This window comes from Vicugna pacos, chromosome 10, assembly GCF_048564905.1.
Source record: "Vicugna pacos chromosome 10, VicPac4, whole genome shotgun sequence".
Lineage (NCBI taxonomy): Eukaryota > Metazoa > Chordata > Mammalia > Artiodactyla > Camelidae > Vicugna > Vicugna pacos.
In genome coordinates this window covers 48516841-48535391 of record NC_132996.1, presented here as the reverse complement: position 1 = coordinate 48535391, position 18551 = coordinate 48516841, and the positions used below count along the sequence as shown (strand labels likewise).

The following is an 18551-nucleotide window of genomic DNA, read 5'->3' as shown; positions in this document are numbered from 1 at the left end:
ATGCTGGATTTATAGCTCTTCCTTCTTCGAAAGGGAGTTTCAGATGGAAGGTTATATATTTAAGTAGCTGGACAGAGAGTCTGGGCTTAGCATAGTCACGTCTGGACAGAAACTCCCATATCAGCCACTAGCTCTGGTGGGTGTGCCTCCTGCCCTGGACAGACGTTCAAAAAGCCAGGTGCACTGCAGAGTAACTTCGTTTTCTCTTTGGATTCCTTTGTCTAGATCCATCTAAATCTTTTTGCTTAAATGTGTTACATTTGCACATACATCCTTCTGATTCATCTACCACAGATCACCTATAAGGATCTGTCACTGGTGAAGTTTTATTAGCCTAGATTTGCTACTCCTACTCCACAAGTAGGTTATGTAACCTCCATGTAATTGCTGAGGAGGGAAAACGCATGTTCAGTGTCAGGCACCCAGAGAGAGGAAGGAGGCTATTTTCATGTGAACTTACAGCTGCCTAAACAGAAGGAAGCAATTATGAATCTCAGGTGTGGAGCCAAGAATTCAAAATCCTGGAAATGGAGTTGATTGGGGAGAGATCGAGGAAGACGATGAGCGCATTGAAATGAGGTCTACGGCCAAAAGAGAAAAGAAACGGTATGTAATACTGACCTTTAACAAGACATCTTTGGTGCTGTTCAGACCCCTTATATGTATGTATACATATTTTTAATTTTAGTGCTTATTAAGTGCCAGGCACTAAGCTAAGCTCCTCATTTGTGTAATTAAGTTTAACGTTCACAACGATCTTATTATATAGGGATGGCAATCATCATCTGCATTTTACATACAAAAAAAAAAACAAAACATAGAGCCAGAATAAAGGTAAACCATTTTCCTGTAGCCACAGAGTTGGTTGATGGTTGAACCAGGAATCCAGCCCAGGTCTTTTTCCCCAATGCCCACAATCTGTGCTCCAGTCAACCCAAGACTGCCAACATTGTGAAGTCATCCGTCTGCACTGTAGGGCCCAAGTGACTCCATATTCTCTCTCTGGAGTGTGCACATTCAGACAAACTGATCAGAAGCAGCTTCAAAATTTTATTGCAGAAGATCAGCTTTTCTCTTGGGGTAGACAAATCAGAGAAGGCACATGTGTTTTATTTTTTAATCACATAAGTGACATAGAAGATATGAAGCACAATGCCCAGGCACGGAGCTCATGCTTAATAAAGGGCAGTTAATAAATAGTGAACAAAGGTAAGAACTGGAAACTGATTTAAACTCTTCAAAACTACATTTTACATTGTTTGCTTTGTTTTTGCATTTTATATGGTTTTCTCTGTTTCTCTGCTTTTAGAATTATCCTTAGCATAAATTTTCTGTTCTTTTCTTTTTGCCTTCTTACTCATGAAAGAAATAGCATGCTATAAGGACACCCTAGAGCGGGTTCTCTACAGAACAGTGGCATTCAATAACCCTTGCTAAGAGCTTTATGTCCGCTCCTACCTGGACATAGTTTTGAACTTTTAGAGCCCAGATATTCAGAGGGTGGACTGCAGACTGGTCATCACGGTACCACCTGGGAGCTTGTTGGAAACAAGCAAAATTTTGAGCACCACCCCAGACTCACTGAATCAGAATCTGCATTTTACAAGATCCTCATGTGATTCACCCACTGGCACCTCCAAGTTTAAAACACCAAATTTAACAACAAATCTGTTAGAAAAGAGACAGTATTGGGACAACAGACGAAGAAGCAACTCAGTTATGTTGCTATTATAAAGGCAGTTGAATGGGAAATGCATGGTGTGATTTCTGGTATGTATTCACTCACTGGACAAGCATTTATGAGCACCTGTTATGTGCCAACTACTGTGCTGGATACTGGGAATAGAAAGTTCAAAAAGAACTCGTCATGTTCATACCTTTAACATTCTTGTTCACTTTTTAATCAACCAGATTCTGCCGTGGAGTTCCTTGCCTAGAGTCAGCATCTGTTCTTTTCTCCAGGAGACTGATGTTATTAATAACAGCAAACATTCATGGATGGCTTGGTCCATGTCAGGCAGTGTGCTAAATGCCTTGAATACTGTAGTGAACATCTCTTATTTTGTCTACTCTCAATTTTTCTTGTAGCAGTACAAAGCCTTATCGTCTCTGGATGAGAGGAGGTATCCTTCACCCACTTTCCTGTCCATGTTTGTTTTGGGTGGGGCTGGCATAGCCAGCTGGCTCCAGGACCAGGACTATCTGAGAATCCTTCCCCCTGGCCCCAGTCTGAAGCACATGACCCTGGACCCAGAAATGAGTCCCTGGAACCACGGAAAAAGAGGTACTATCTTTCAATGTAGTTGCTAAGCTGAAACATGTTAAGTTTGGACCTTGCTACTGGTGATCTTCTTTGCCAACGAATGAAGAGAGACTACTTGAGAATAAAGCCAAACCAAAGAAAAGTAGAGCCAAAAGTTGGAGAAGAAGAGGCAGATTTTGAATAGGTTCATTGAATGTCTCCACCCAACCATGCCTAAAGTCAGTCTTACACTTTCAATTCCCTATTGCATGAACTAATAAATTCTCCTTTTTGTCCGAGTTGGTTTGAATCAGATTTTTGTGATCTAAAACTGATGACATCCTGACAGCACACATAAATGTTTTGATTTAATCCTTACATGCTCTGAGATAGATACTATTCATGTATCCATTTTCCAGATGAAGAAACTGAGGTTCTTCAAGAGGTTAAGTATCTTGCTCAGCTACCCATAACTGACAAACAGTGGGCTAAAGATTAAATCGCAGAATCTCTTGTTACAAAGATTTACAATTCATCATTACCACTGGAAATATTGTTTATTGTCCAGAACCATTAAGCTGTGAGTTTAAGAAATATTGAAAAGAAGTAAACATTCTAGAAACTTCCTCTAATGGCATCTATGCTATTAAAGTTTGGCCCTGAAGGACCACTGGAGTAACTGGTCCATTGATAACTTCCCTTAACTTAACCTCCTTTCACAGGGTTTATTAAAGACCTCATCTTAATTCAGTCTCTGCAATAACAGTTTGCAGGTTTATGGCCACCACAGTGGATAATTCACTCTAAGGGCAAAGCCAGCTCAAGGTAAACTTGGAAAATAAAACAGGTTTGTCTGCAGGAGCCTTTCTGCTTCTACCTCTCCATGTTCTTCCAGTCCCTTTTCCCAATAATGACATTCCACTCTGGTACTCTTTCCTGGAACCCAATTAAAACTTTTCTCAGAAAAGAATCAAAATCTTTTGCACATTCAGATCGTTACAACTGAAACCAATCTTTGTATCTTGGGACAGCTAGTTCAAATGGAAATGAGCTAGATTAACAGTAGAAATCTGTGTTCAGGGAAGGCAAAGTCTACCCCAAATTTCTGCAATTGTAGTCTGACTCTGTTTATACATAAGGCTAAATCTGAGCAGGTCTGTGAACACTTTGCGCCTGCAGTCATTGCTAAGCAAAGCAACCTCTATAGGGTCATATCCATTGAAAGAAACTAGAATGTCATCTTGTTGTTTTGCGGGGAGGGCGGGTAGGAACTCAAATAGGAGAATGATCCAGAATGTTCACAGATATTATGGAAAGGCCAGAGGGAAAGAGAATTTTGCAAAGTGTGAATTATTAAAATGAGCTACCAAAAGTATCTCTTACCAGTAGAAGGAACTAAAAAAGCACTCAAAACATCACAACACCAGCCTGTCTGGGCTGGTTGTTGCCTTTGCTCCAGCACCACCCGCCCCTCAGTCTCCCATCTTGCCGCTGCTTCACTTCCAAGACAAATTGTTAATTTGTCTATTCTGCAGACCTGCTTTGCATCTGCCAGCCTGAATTCTGAAACGTTTTATTCATAGGTGAGGTTAGCTGGAACTGCATGAGAAAAATCAAATCTCATCGACTTCATAAAGTGTACTTGGAGAAAAATTCACTGCATAAAAATGTCCCTTCTTAATGGGGAGATTCTTTTCTCTTACTTGTAGTCCTAGTCATGTAAAAATTGTATATATAAATATACATTATTTCCTCTTAAATTTTATTCACTATAAATATGCATTCATTTATTTATTTAACAAACATTTACCAATGCCTACTATTAGTGAGGCATTGTATATGATACATTCTGTAAAGACATGGAAATTAAAGGGCCCCAGGTTGTGCCTCATTTTTACCTAACAAATATTTATTGAGCACTTTATGGGCCAAGAACTGTTGGATGGTGCTATGAACAATTTATATGTTTTCTGCTCTCATGGAATTCACACTCTAGTGGTAGACACCAATAAGAAAAGAAAACCTTAATAAAATAAGAAAATTCTAGAAAGTGATGAGAAAATAAAACAAAATAATGGAAAAATAACCTGGGAAAGAGGGTTGACAGAAGGTGCAGGTGGTATAGGAAGGTTCCTTTGAGAAGGTTTCATGGGAGCGGAGTCTAACAGTAGACTGTGTTGTCGTCCCCCAATTCTCTCCCTCTTTCCTGTAAGAAGATGGGACAACCCCACATTATGACTTGCAATGTCTTCTGCAGAAGGCGTTTCCTCCCCTACCATGTTAATATCCACCTTGGCTGCTTGCTATGCCTCGACCAACGTAACGTGAGTACAGGCAACTGTGTGCCAGCCCCACGGGGAAGCTCTGAGAACCAGCGTTTGATTTCATCAGCTTGCTGGCTCTCCCTCTGCCATGAATTTGACATTTCCAGATTGAGTTTGCTCTTTGAGCCTGGATCCTAGAGTGAAGATGATTTGGGAAGCAGATCCTCAGCTAACTCACAGATCATGGACCAGCCGTGTAACATAAGTGAAGAATAAGACTTTGTTTTTGCAAGACAGCACAACCTGGAAAAAGCTGACTGATATATACTGCTGAACAATGGGAAGGAGCCAATTTTAAGATCAGAGTGTGTGTGTGTGTGTGTGTGTGTAGCTGAGAATTCATTTGGCATGCTCAAGGAACAGAAAGAAAACCAGTGTGGGTGGCACAAAATTGGAGATGACAGAGCAGAGGTAAGAAAGAAAGGGCCAGATGGTGTAAATTTTTGCAAGCCATGGTAAAGAGTCTGGACAATCTATGCTCTTCAAAACTGGATGAAGGCTGTCTAACATACAAACATCTAGTTATAAGATAAATAAATACTAAGGATATAATGTACAACATGATAAATATAATTAACATTGCTGTGTGTTATATATGAAAGTTGTTAAGAGAGGAAACCCTAAGATTTCTCATCATAAGGGAAAAAAATGTGTTTCATTTTGTATCTACATGAGATGACAGATGTTCACTAAACTTATTATAGTAATCATTTCGTGATGTATGTAAGTCAAATCATTGTGCTGCACACCTTAAAGTTATACACTGCTGTATGTCAATTATATCTCAAAAAAAGAAGGAAAAATTTTTAATTAAAAATATTAAAAATTTTTAAGACACATCAGAAAGTTGTCTTTAAAACAATTTTTGTTAATCACATTATATTTCATTTGTTATTTTTTAAAATTTTTAACTTATTTTGCACTTACAAAAAGTTGCAATGGTAGCATGAAGTTTCCATTTAGACCTCACCTAGCTTCCTTTGTAAACATCTTAACCAACCACAGTGCAATGATCAGAACCAGGAAATTGACATTGGTAGGACACTATTAACTAAGCTGTAGACGTTATTTGAATTTTATTTTTCCACTAACATTGTCTCTGAGTTCCAGGACTTCATCCAGGATCTCACTTAAAGTACTACATTGCATTTCTCTTTTCTCCTTAGTGACCTGTTTTCTTTAACAGTTCTTTATTTTTTTTCCTTGTCTTTCATGACCTTGACATTTTGAAGAGTATTGATCAGACACTTTGCATAATATTTTGTTAAAAAAACAAAACAAAACCAATCCTTGGGTTTATCTAATGTTTTCTTGTGATTGGGGTGAGGTTATGCATTTTGGGCAAGAATACCACGGAAATGATGCTGTAGCCTTCTCATGGTAGTCATGGCGAAAAGTTCATGACATTGATGTGTCTTTATTGCTAGTGATGTGGATCTTGGTCACTTGGTTAAGTTGGTGTCTGCTGCATTTCACCACTGAAAATTTACTATTTTTCCTTTTGTAAATATCTTGGAGAACACATTTTGGTGATTTTCTATTTCCTTCCTCCCTTAAACATTTATTACCTATAATTCTACAGTAAGGAAGAATTCTTCCTTCCCCCTCATTTATTTATTTAACCAAATAATTTACTTCTATCATTGTGGACACACAAATATGTATTTTATTCCACAGGTTAGAATACTGTCATCTATTTCATTGCTCAAATTGTTCTAGTTTTGGCCATGCGGTGCTCCTGCAAGTTGGCTCTTGGACAAAAGAGCGATTTCAAGAGGCTCCGTCTTTTATTGAGCATTTCCATATATTCTGGAACCATAAGATATACAGGTTCATCTTGTGTTTTTCTTGACTCAGCCCTGGAATCAACCACTTCTCTTTGGAGCCCTGGTTCCCTTCATTGTCAAATGGTCTTTAGAAACCAAGGTCTTTTTTGTACTCTGCTTTTTTATGTAGCTGTATGCCTTGAAAATCAATGGCATATTTTAAACTATGGGGGGAAAATGTCTTCTCTCTCAATCAGCTTAGTACTCTGCACCTACAACTTAAATACTTTATAGCTCTGAGTTAAAGAAAAAATATAAGTTTCAGAATAATGTGTCCTTTAAAGGACACTGTTGCAATTTAAACCTTTAAAATGTTCCTATTTTACATCCATCTGTATTTCTGGCAGAGGAGCAAATATTTGAGACGGGACCACAGACTCGCACACTCTGTGCAATGTTCACCACTGTCAAGCTCAGCTTTCCTTGAAGGTCAGCAGGCCTGACATCTGACGTGAAGTCAAGCAAATTGTCTCTCTATTTCCGCAGTTGGAAACTATGCACACTGATGGAAAAAACTGGAAACGACTGGCTGTGTTTGGTTTGGACAACTCACCCAAACAAGAGGGAGCCCAGCACAAGTTCTGCCTGAGTGATGTCTGAAAGTCTGGCTCTTGGGTCTACCTCAACAGCCTACCTATTCGACTTTGACCAGAGTTCAGATACGCAAACCAAACATCTTTGCTTTGGCTTCTCTTGAGTCGTATCCATCTACACCTCATCAACAGTATGAATTTTGGAAGAACAAAGACGTGATTGAGCATCCTAAACTCAGCTGTTAATTTTGGCCTCTGAGAATGTCAACCAAAGGACTTCAAGTTGTTTGTTTAATCGTTTTTCATGGGTACTTTCTGTGGTTAGAGGAATTTAAGTAAAAGCAGTTGTCCTTTCTATTGTCAATATGAAGAATTTACGTCTACTAGTGCCAACTTTTAAATTTAGGCGTTTTTAAAATTACACTTTTGTAAAAGAAAACATTTATCCAGAAAAGTAGATGTCAATTAACATTTTAGGAGACTGATCTGTTTGAATATTGAGAAACCAATTATATTTTTATCTGTCAGTTAAAAGAATTTTTCTGTGTGCATAGTATAATGTTTCAAAACCCAGCTTTAGCAGTGTAGCTGCAAATGGAAAGATGAACAGCTTGAAAATGACATCTTCATGAAGAAAGGAAAAGTGGAGTTTGTTTTATTTAAGAGTTATAGATTTTCAACCAAGCCTGGAAATACTACATCTTTGTCTACTTCTATCAAGAAGAGAGGAACATTGTAAAATTATTATAAATCAATAAAAAATGTTAAATAAAGAAAGAAAGAAAGAAAGAAGAAGAGAGGTAATTCTCTGGATAGACAGGCCCTGTATAAAATATCTTTATCTCCAAGGAAAGAGTGTTAGGAATTAGAAAACCAAATTATTCAGATGATCATCTTCACTCTCCACTTGCCCCTTGCATGTGAATGCCTCGCTCCTATTTCTAAACCTGTTTAAGATACTTCCATGACCTTAGAACGAATTTACTGTGCACGAGAAGAATCTGTGAAGCTTTAAAAGAGCAAGGGCCTGGGCTCCACCCCCAAAAGACTTTGACTCAGTTGGGTCTTGGAATTTTTATTTTTAACCAAGGCTACTAGTTAAGAAATTGTCCTAGATTGGAAGAAGACAAAAAGATCATCTAGCTTACCTCACTCATCTTACAGATAAAGACGCTGAGGCCAAGACAGAAGTCATAGGCATTTATTTATTCATTCAAAACATAGGTAAGGTTCACATGCTCAACACAGTGAGCGTTGGAAATACAGTGGCAAATCAGATAGGTCTGGGTCTTGCCTAGAAGGAAGATAGGGTTAATGGCAGAGGTAAGATGATGAGAACTGAGTTATATCCCAAATCAGTGTTCCTGCCTTATGATACACACCTTTTGTCCTAATTTGGGCTGCCATTACAGTCCCCGTAACTCAGAGAGACATAACATCACTGAAATGAGAAAAACTTATCTTTCCAGTTTTTCCTGTGTTTATGAAAGATCTGTTGCATTTCCAGTAGTTGCATCTCCTTATCCACTCACACTGCTAAGAAAATTTCAGGGTTGCATTGAAATGTTAAGATCTGGGAAGTATTTGCCTCTTACCCATCTCCATTTGTATAACCCACATTGGGGCTAACCTAATGTGAACCCTAAGCCCTAATGATGAGCTCAAGCTTTGCTTATACTGAGGAAGGCAAGCCCTTCTGTGATCAAATTTATGTAACTTTTACTTATAGAAAAATACTTTGTTTTATTGTCGGGGGCAAGTAATGCAGACACTGTTGCTTAACGCAGTGCCTTCTTATTTGCCTTTGAAAGCTGGCTTGGTTGATGTATTCTGCATGGACTTAAAACATTTGGGTGTGAAGCAAATCTCAAAGTGAAGATTTTGGCATACTAAACCTCTGATATCAAAAGAGCTCATAACTAAAAGTTGATAGTTTGGAGATTAGTTTAAATTCCAGGGCAAATATATGGTCTCGCTATGGCTAACTCTAAAATCTGGATTAAGTAAACATCTACTTTTAGAGTCTTTACCAAGATTCATTTCTTAATATGTATCCCTGTCTTAGAGGTATGAGGTACCCAATCAAATCGTGTTGAACAAATGAATAGTGAATTATGCTACCATAATTTTCAGCAAGTTCTAAACAAAATTTTAACAGATTTTTTTGTTCAATCGTTAGTTTAACATCTGCCGTTTAAGTTGCAGATTCCACTGTAGCTTATGGTGGAGATTTCTCAAGCATACTAATAATGGTATTAACTTTAAATTTCCTATTAACTTAATAGATGATACAATATACTAAAATAAATTTTAAACTTCAAATTGTTGACTCTTTCCAATTAAATTGTCACTTACACTTGGATACAATTTAGATAGAATTTCACGCAAAATTTTTAAAAGGCCAAAGGCATCAGAAATTATCCCATTCAATATCATAAAGTTTGTATATATATTCAGATCTTCTTAACCTTGCAAGTCTGTTGAAAGTGGTATGGAAATTGTTCATGAACAGGCTTTCTCATTAGATTTTTGGCACCTCTACATCGGTCTCAGCCAGAACCCTGAAGAGCAAAGGCAAAATTGGAACACATTTATCTGAATGTTTCAGAACCTCCAATGAGGTTACTTCCAAAAGCTAAGGAAGGGTCATGGGGATTCTTTTTTCCCTGCTTCTTCTTCATCTACAAAAATCTTTCATTATCCAAATTCATTATAAAAAAAAATTGCTATCTCCAAATGTGCTTTATTTGTAGAATGTCAGTGCAAAAACTTTTGGGTTGAGTTTCAGGTCCTAAAACCAATCGTACTAAACACAGTGGCCATCCAAGTGCAATTTAAAGATCCCATGGCAATTTTCAAAAGGAGCAAGGATTAATCCCCAATCCTGGCCAATATCAATAAAGCTGCCTCTAATTTCCACAGTCCCGTTTGAGCTACTGTCAAGAGCATAATAAGTTTCTCCATTAGCATACATAGTTTCTCACTCCCAGTGTTTAACTCATTACTTTGTAAAGCACTTTAAAGTACTTTAAAATACCCCAAGTATGAAAACTGCAATTTAAAAACAATTCTCTGCTGTTCTGCACCGTATCAGAATAACCTAGCTAACCCAACTGAAATAACACTAATGATTCCTAAACTTAGGTTTTACAAAAGGCTTTTTTTTCTCTACTAATTCCAAGTGAAGGAGATGGCGCCATGTAGATTCCTTTCAACCTGTATCTAATTAACATGCTGTAACTTACCCTTGTGTTTGAAAATGACCACGAGTGATGTAAGTCCCCTCCTTGACCACAAACATCTTGAGAGCAGAATCCACTTTTGTTTCCCCCAGAGCCCATCATGGTATCTTAGAAAAGTAAATAATACATATTTAGTAGAAACACTGTCATTTATTTATTGATCATTTCAAACATCCATCCATTCATCTATACTTCATATGTGGTAGACATGAGTCAGGCACTAAGGATAAAGGATTAATTCAGTCTGTGCAATAACAGTTTGCAAGTTTATGGTGACCACAGTGGATAATTTACTGGTAACCATAAGTTTGTCTTCTATGTCTGTGAGTCTGTTTCTGTTTTGTGAATAAGTTCATTTGTCTTTTTTTTAGATTCCACATATATGTGATATCATATGGTATTTTTCTTTCTCTTTCTGGATTACTTCACTTAAAATGATGATCTCCAGGTTCATCCATGTTGCTGCAAATGGCATTGTTTTAGTCTTTTTTATGGCTGAGTAGCATTCCATTGTATAAATATACTGCAACTTTTTATCCAGTCATCTGTCAATGGACATTTAGGTCGTTTCCATGTCTGGGCTATTGTAAATAGTGCTGCTATGAACATTGGGGTGCATGTATCTTTTAGAATTAAACTTCCCTCTGGATATATGCCCAGGAATGGGATTGCTGGATCATATGGTAAGTCTATTTTCAGTCTTTTGAGGACTCTCCATACTGCTTTCCATAATGGCTGCACCAAACTACATTCCCACCAACAGTAATACAAAATATTTTTGCAGTTTTAATGCACACCGAATTTTCTAGGAAGACAATCATCATGTAAATCAAGGAGAGACTGTACGTTAATTTGTTTGGAACTTTATCAAGGGTCATTCACCATTTCAGAAAATGACATTGATGATGCAATACAGTTCTTGGTATCTGAATTGCCAATTCAGCCACCTGTATCAACCCCTATTTGTATTTGTCATAGTCAAGGTGCATCTGTACATAACATAAGCATCTGATGACTTCATTAAATCCCTGCACTTTATATTATTTTATTATGTATTACTTTCCTTTTATTTTTCCTTCATATTATAATTAGGGCATTTAGAAAAAATTCTTTGCACAGATAGACTTAATTTATGAGTTTCATTTCAGGATAGCAAAAGTGTGTTACCAAATGTGCATTGTAACAAAGAGGGCTTTAGATTGCAGAGGAGAGAATGGGCTGGTGTATTGATAGCATTTCTTTCCCCAAAGACCTCAGTCGTTACACGTGAACCTTTAATTGCCATAGGATGTTCCCAGTTCTAAGGGTCTGATTATGGTTTAATGCTTGCTGGAAAAATAAATGAGCAAAATCAAGTTAGGGGACCACTTATTTTTCCCTGCATGAAACATTTTAATGTGATTTTACACTTATATTTCCCTGGCTATTTCAGCAACGTAAAAAGCCTATCCCATTTCAGGGCCAAAGTGAATAAATTCAAGAGCTGTTTTTATCTTAATTTTCCTAATTGGTCCTTTAGCATCATTCAGAGATGGTAGCAATAATACCAATACCAATAAGCCAGCATTTATTAAGCACCTACTACATGCAGTTACCATGCTAAGTATTTTCTATAGGTAATCTCCCATCCTCACAATTAACCTGTAAAGGTGCATATTTTATCATCTGTTTTATAGATAAGCAAACAGAATTGACTCTCCTGAGGCCACATCAGTTTTAAGTGGTAGAGGCAGGATTCAAGGTCAGGTGTGCTTAGATCCAGAGCTCACAGTCTTTCCATGACCCCAAACTTTGCATATGCAAAAATAGTTTTTCTCTTTCTCTTCTGGGTTCCTGTGGTTCCTCACATTTTAGGCAGAGGAGGCTTCAAATTGACAAACTGCAGCGCATAACCCAAATCTATTCACATTTGAAGCAGTGGTGGGAAAATAGCTAAGAAAGAAAATTGGACTAAATACTCAACGATTGTTACACGACATCCTGAGAAAATGTCATGAAAGCATATCAGATATGGATATATTGGTGCTGGATTTGTCAATGAATAACTCAGATTACTCCAAACTTGGAATCACTGAGTAGAAGTTAATTAGGCCTAATTCTTGACATTGGCCAAAACTGGCTGAAATATGGGATGTGATATGACACACAGAAAGAAGAGGTCGTCCCTGAGCATATTGCCTTTGGGAAGAAACTGCATTTTTCCTGATCTCTCTTTATTAAAAGTGTAAAAAAAAAAAGACGTGACAGTGAAATCTTCACCATGTGAAGTGAGGGATTCCTTTACACCAGAAGTAGGTTACCCACCTCATAGCCACCATTGTAAATAGCTACCTCTTCTTGTCAAAAGTGCTTAGAATTAAGCTTTTGCGTTAGCTATGAAAGAGATCTTAACAGTATTGGCTTTAAATTTGCTCCAATATACAGAATTTAAATGCCTGCTAAGTTTGACTTTGATTTTATTTTCCCTTCCTTTTTTAAAAAATTTCTCCTGGTTCATTTTCCTCATCCTCACCACCACCACCCACGTGCGGAGGCAGTAGCATTGAATAAAAAGATGGCTGGTTTTAGAACCAGAGAAATTTAGATTGCATTTCTGAGTCTGGATGGGGAGCCTGGAGCAAGTTGCTTTTCTTTCATGCACTTCATTTTCCTTATCTGTAAAGAGAGGCTTATACCGTCTATGTAAGAGAGCCATGCCAGGCACATGGTATGTGTTCAGTAAATGGTAACTATCACTGAACATGGTAAGTGCCAAGGAAAAGAAAAGGTGTAAAATATGGCCCTTGCCCTTGGGCAACCTCAAATCTATTTGGAATCAAAGGATTCATACATAAAATATAAATGATAATAGAATGTGATATATACTAATTGCAAAATGAGTTAGACAATAACTGTTGAAAATATTCCCACAGACAAAAGCAGGAGGGCTTCATGGAGGAGGAGGGCCTGTGATGGGACTTAGGTTGCAGTCGGGGAAAACAACAAGGTGCTTCCAACAGCATGGCTGGCACAGTGCGTACGGCCCACAATACTTTTAGAGGTCCGTGAAATCTTTCCATTTTAGTTTCTTTTAAAATCAGAAGAAAAAAGGAATATGATAATAATGAATGTATAATAATCAACCCAGCCTGATTATATTGGTCTTTATACTAACACAGCCATAAAATATAATTAATGACATTTTTTTTTGGTGACAGCGGGAGCCAAAAAAGGCAGACATTTTCAGAGTGGACATAAGTCATAAGGCAGCCCTGCCAGAGAGGGGACCAGGAAATTTTACCCAGAAGTTCCTCTCTGTGTTATCAGTTTACTTTTTGCTATAAACTGAACATTCTACATGCTAGAACCAAAGGCACAATGTGATTGTGTTAAGAGGCTGGGGTTTGGGGGAGGGGCCCTCATAAGTGGGATTAGTGCCCTTAGAAAAGAAACCCCAAGTTTAGCTCCTTCCATAATGTGGGGTGACAGCCTTATAGAAAGCAGACCCTCACTGCTCCCCAGATCTGCCAGCATCAGGGTACTGCATTTCCCAGCCTCCAGAACTGCGAGAAATAAATGTTTGTTATTTACAAACCACTCAGTTTACGGTGTTTTTGTTAGAGCAGCCTAAACAGACTGAAACTCTTTAAGGAGTTAGTGAATCAAACCAAAAGCAACAGTATGTTATATGACAAAACCAAAACTGACTATTGTTTTAAAGGAAGGATTTAATAGTACATGAGATTCTTTCTCTTTCACTTCATCCAAACTTACCTGTCATTTTACCTCATAAAAATCTTCCATGCTTCTTCTGGATTCCCGAAGGCTCAGAAGCAAGCTCTTCAATCCACAGGGATCCAGAAAGATGTTAATGCCCTCTCTGTGCCTATGTATTCTTGGGCTGTCACCAGATGCTCACTGAGACATATGTCATTCATTCCCTTCCTGCTGAAAAGGTAAAGGGACCATCAGAGCCACTGACTGGGGTCCCTGAGTCCCTGCCTAGATTATTTACCACCACTGGAAAAGAGACAGCCGTATCATTCCTCACAGGGTAAGGAAGAAAAACTAAATTTCAGAATTGTTTTTGTTTTACATAAAAAGCTCAAAGTTACCTATCTTGGTTTCAAAAAGGAGTACTACGTTTATCCACTTGCTGTTCCCACATACAAATAATAATAACTTGATAAGTGGGTTGCATAAATCAGAATCTTGTGTCTGAATTCTTTCTAGATAAGAATTAGAATTTCAGAGCCAGATGAGATCACAAACACTATCAAATCCAACCATTTTGTTCTGTTGCTGTCTCTAAGCTTATCACTAACTAAATATTTATCACAAGAGTTTCACCTCTTATTCCCCACCCAACCTTATCCTCTTAGGCAGTGACCGATCTTCTGTAGGATACTTTGTCTTCTTTTGCCTACCTTGTAATGGTGGAGTTCTCCAGGATTTTGTACTCTTCCTTTTTAAAAAGTTATTCTATCCATTTTGCAGGGAATAACTTCCAAGTTGTCCTTGCCTTAGCAGGTCAGGGGATGTCTGTAGATGACCAGTGTTCAGAGCTCATCTTAGAATAAAATTGATTTTTTTAACTTCTAAAATTTTATTTTTTTATGTTATGAAATAGCTGGTCAACCTTATGTAAAATTTTCAGGCCAAATGTTTATTCTCCTAAAAGTTTCCTTTCTTCAGTGTCATTAACGACGGTTAAGATTTATGCAAAGTTGCTCAGAGGCCCAGTCTCACCAATGGATTTTACATTTTCTTTTATGATCGATTTGGAATTTATTCTCTGACAGAATAATCCACACTTCGGCACACTGGAAGATTCTGTGTGGGGAGACTTTGAAAATGTTCTTCCGCCCAATGAAAGAGAGCATCTGTTATCAATTAAATGTGAAAAAGTGAACTCCCCTGGAATAAAACTAATTCGAATGCTCCAGTCTCTATAAAAACTGCTACAAACATATAATGGCTATTGAATGGACTGTAGGGTTTTAACAGCTTGTAAAATAAAATATGAAATGCAATACATAATAAAATTCACATTTATTTAGTAATCTGGTATGTGGTACAGTAAGATGGTATAATAAAATAATTATGGGATTTGGAGCTAAGAGACCTGGTTTGAGCCTCTGCTTCAAAAGACTTGGGTCAAAGCACTTAACTTCTTTGAGACTCAGTTTCCTTGGTTGCTTTACTGGAAGGATGATGATAATGATAATGATAATATATCATCAATTTGGTGAGAGAGAATTTTTTTATATTAAATATAAAATGTTATGCAAATACTTCTCTTCTATCTCATAGCATAAGTAGCTTATCATTTTCTTTGTTAAAGAGCTATAAATTCTTTGAAACAGGGAGAATATTGAGATAAATGGCTCTGTATCCATTCCGATCATTTCTATTATTATTTCTGACCTTTATATTTATTTACTAACAAAAAAATCATCTGTGTTTACTTCACTCAGTAAATTAGCTTGTCTCACCTCCGCTACCTAAAAGATGCTCAAAAAAATGTTTGCTGAATGTTGACAAATGTTATGAATTCCAGTGGAACATCCAGAAAATTTTAATGATGGAAATAAACATGAGAAACTCCCAGAAAAGAAAGTAATGAAGAGAGGAAGAAAATCTGGGTGAAAAGATGAAAATCGAGGCGTTCATGAGATTTGGCAGGAAGAGGGAGTCACCGCTCCCCAGAGGAGACGCAGGAGAAGTCTCTCCATCCTCAGCAGGAAGTTACTGGTTCTGAGTCCCTCCTTCTCCTGACACAAGCATCTCTGGCCAGCTTCTCAGCAGGTCATCAGTAGTTGACTTGCTTCCCTCTCTCCGTCGTATTTAGTTCTCTTTTCTCTATTTCCTCCTGCCTCTTATCTTCTTTCTTCTGCCTTCCTCTTATCTGTCCTCCCTCTCTCTCCCCCTCATTGTCTATGAGTGCACTCCCGGTGCATCTTTGCATGTTGTATAGGATCACACACACACACTCAGACAAACTATTCTGAAAATGCAAACTTTTGAATTCAACCAAAACTTTATTTTAAGGAATAACTGGCTGATATTGCAATAAGATAATGTTTTATCTATTAATTAGTGTTCTTTTTGTTTTGTTTTGTTTGTAATTTCTGGATACTTCCTCCATCCAAGCAGCCGCTAAGGTGTTCTAGACTTCTTGCTTGAGGGAAGGGAGAAATACAGCTAACAAGTCAGGGTCTTGCTGAGGTCCTGGCATAGCTAGTAGATTTGGAAGAAGATCTCATTGGTCAGAGCTGGGCTTTTCCCCAGTCTGGAGCTAATAAAGAGCTGGGGAAAGAAAAAGAGAGTAAGAGGGAAAGCACACAGTCTAAGTGTTGGCAGGGTCTCAACACGCCATCAAGCAGACAAAATGACAGAATCTCCTGATAAGTTTTGTGATCTGAGATCAGAGGAGATCTTTGTGCCCCTTTTTTGTGTAGGGTTAAGCAAAGGGACGACTGTGTACAAAAGCCCCCTAGTCAGTACGGCAGGGGCAATAAAACAGAAATGGCTGAATATATTAGTTTCATATTGCTGCCTTTAAAGTACCACAAACTTGGTGACTTAAATCATCAAAAATTTCTTCTCTTACAGTTACAGAGGTCAGAAGTTCAAAATGGGTCTCAGCGGGCTAAAAATCAAGGTTTCGCAGGATTGTACTTCTTTCTGGAGGCTCTCAAGGCTTCTCCAGCTTCTAGACACTACCTCCGTTCCCTTACTTGTGGCCGCTTTCCTCCATCTTCGAAGTCAGCAATGGCCAGCCAAGTAGTTCTCACCCTGAATCACTCTATTGCTAACTTTTCTGCCTCCCTCGTCCACATTGAAGGACCCTTATGATGACATTGAGTCCACCTGAATAATCCAAGATACTCTTCCTGTTTTAGATTCAACTGATTGAGAACCTTATTCCTTCTGCAACCTTAAGTCCCTTCTGATGTGAAACATAACATAGATACAGATTCTGGGGATTCAGACAGGGACATCTTCAGGAAGCTGTTATTCTGCCTACAGCAGCTGTGCTGTTGGTGATGACTGACACAACTTCACTGAGTGCCCAAGGTTTCACAGGGAACAGCAGAATGTTTCCTTCTCACACAGTTGAGAATAGCATGGACGTGGCACGGAGTAAGTACTGGAGGACCCAGAGAGGTTGTACTGTCAAGCTCAGGAGACAATAGCAGGATATTTGTATAGTGGACCAGTGACTAGGAATGAAAAACCAGGTACCAAGGAGGCTGATGTACATTTCAGTAGCTGCCAGCTGAGAAAGATGGCGGCCAAAGACCAGACAGCATCTTTTCTCCTGACCCCAGTGACTTTGTGACACATAGTGCCCTGACTCCCCTACCCTCCCCTTGTAAACTTAAATGCAACCTCAGGGAGAAAAAAGACATAGAGAACCTCAAGTCAACTGATTTTTTCCTGCAATTGACAAATTTTCCACAGTCAATAGCTGGGGGTCTTTACGTAGAAATCGGGTACATTTATAGGAGGATAAAAAGCATATTTGAGTTTATCATCTAATATTTAATGCATATTAAACTTTCAACAGTTTTTTTAAACTAGAATGAGCACTTCTGCTTTCTTTTCTGAACCTGTTGTGTGTGCGGGTTCTCACCTATGCTTGTAGTTCTCACATTCAGATTTTATAGACAAAGATCCAGGGCGATGGACCCCAGACCAGAACCTCATGTCAAATGGAGTGATCACCTCCTTCCCCCTTACCTTTCAAAATGTGCTTACTTCACCAAGGAAGAGATATTTTTCCTTTAACATGTATTTTTATTTCTAGTCCCCTTGGGTTTTCATAGAATGGTAAATTTGAGACCCTTCCCTGCCAGAAAAACATTTTTCAAAACTATTCAAGCCTTGTGAAAGTTCCCTATTTTGCCATCTACGTGGAATTTTGCCTTAAGAAATGTCAAGGGAGAAGATAATAACGGCAATCAAAGGTTTCTGCTAGAAGCTTTATACATTCTCTTTAATTCCCACAACTCTGAAAGATAAATATTATCATCCCCAATTTATCTACAAAAAAATTGAGATCCACGAAGGCACCTCATTTTCACAAAGTACCTTAGCTTAGGTCCCCTCTAAAGCAGAGCCTGATCAAAGACTTGAGTACAGATAGTTTATTTGGGAAATGAGCCAGGGAGCAGGGCTGAGGGACACCAGGAAAGGAACGAGGAAGAAGGAAAAGCTAATACAAGGATGCATTATAAAGTCAGACTGAGCTTGACTCTGCCAGGCCCTTCAGAAGAGATTTGTGAGGTGTGTCACAGAAATGTGCCCCTGGGTTTGGAAAGGGAGAAGAATTAATCTTTGCTTTTCTACCCTGAAGGGTCAAGGTGGCCCCAGAGGTGCTAAATCTCTTTCCCTTCTAG

At 38.3% G+C, this 18551-nt stretch overlaps 1 long non-coding RNA gene across 7 annotated transcripts in view; it reads right to left on the bottom strand.

Annotated features, from left to right (window-relative positions):
- Positions 1–14342, bottom strand: part of LOC140699001 (uncharacterized) — a 54594-nt gene extending 40252 nt beyond the window's left edge. For 2 of the 7 annotated variants that reach the window (XR_012077021.1, XR_012077017.1), the window contains exons 1-4: positions 13921–14313; positions 10171–10274; positions 4330–4448; positions 461–581 (exon numbers count right to left, since the gene is read on the bottom strand). This is a non-coding gene — a long non-coding RNA (uncharacterized lncRNA). Of the gene's footprint in view, positions 1–460; positions 582–4329; positions 4449–9360; positions 9487–10170; positions 10275–13920 lie in introns of those variants that run through there. The other 5 variants (XR_012077018.1, XR_012077020.1, XR_012077019.1 and 2 more) reach the window with 5 other exon arrangements.
- Positions 14343–18551: the final 4209 nt, after the last annotated feature.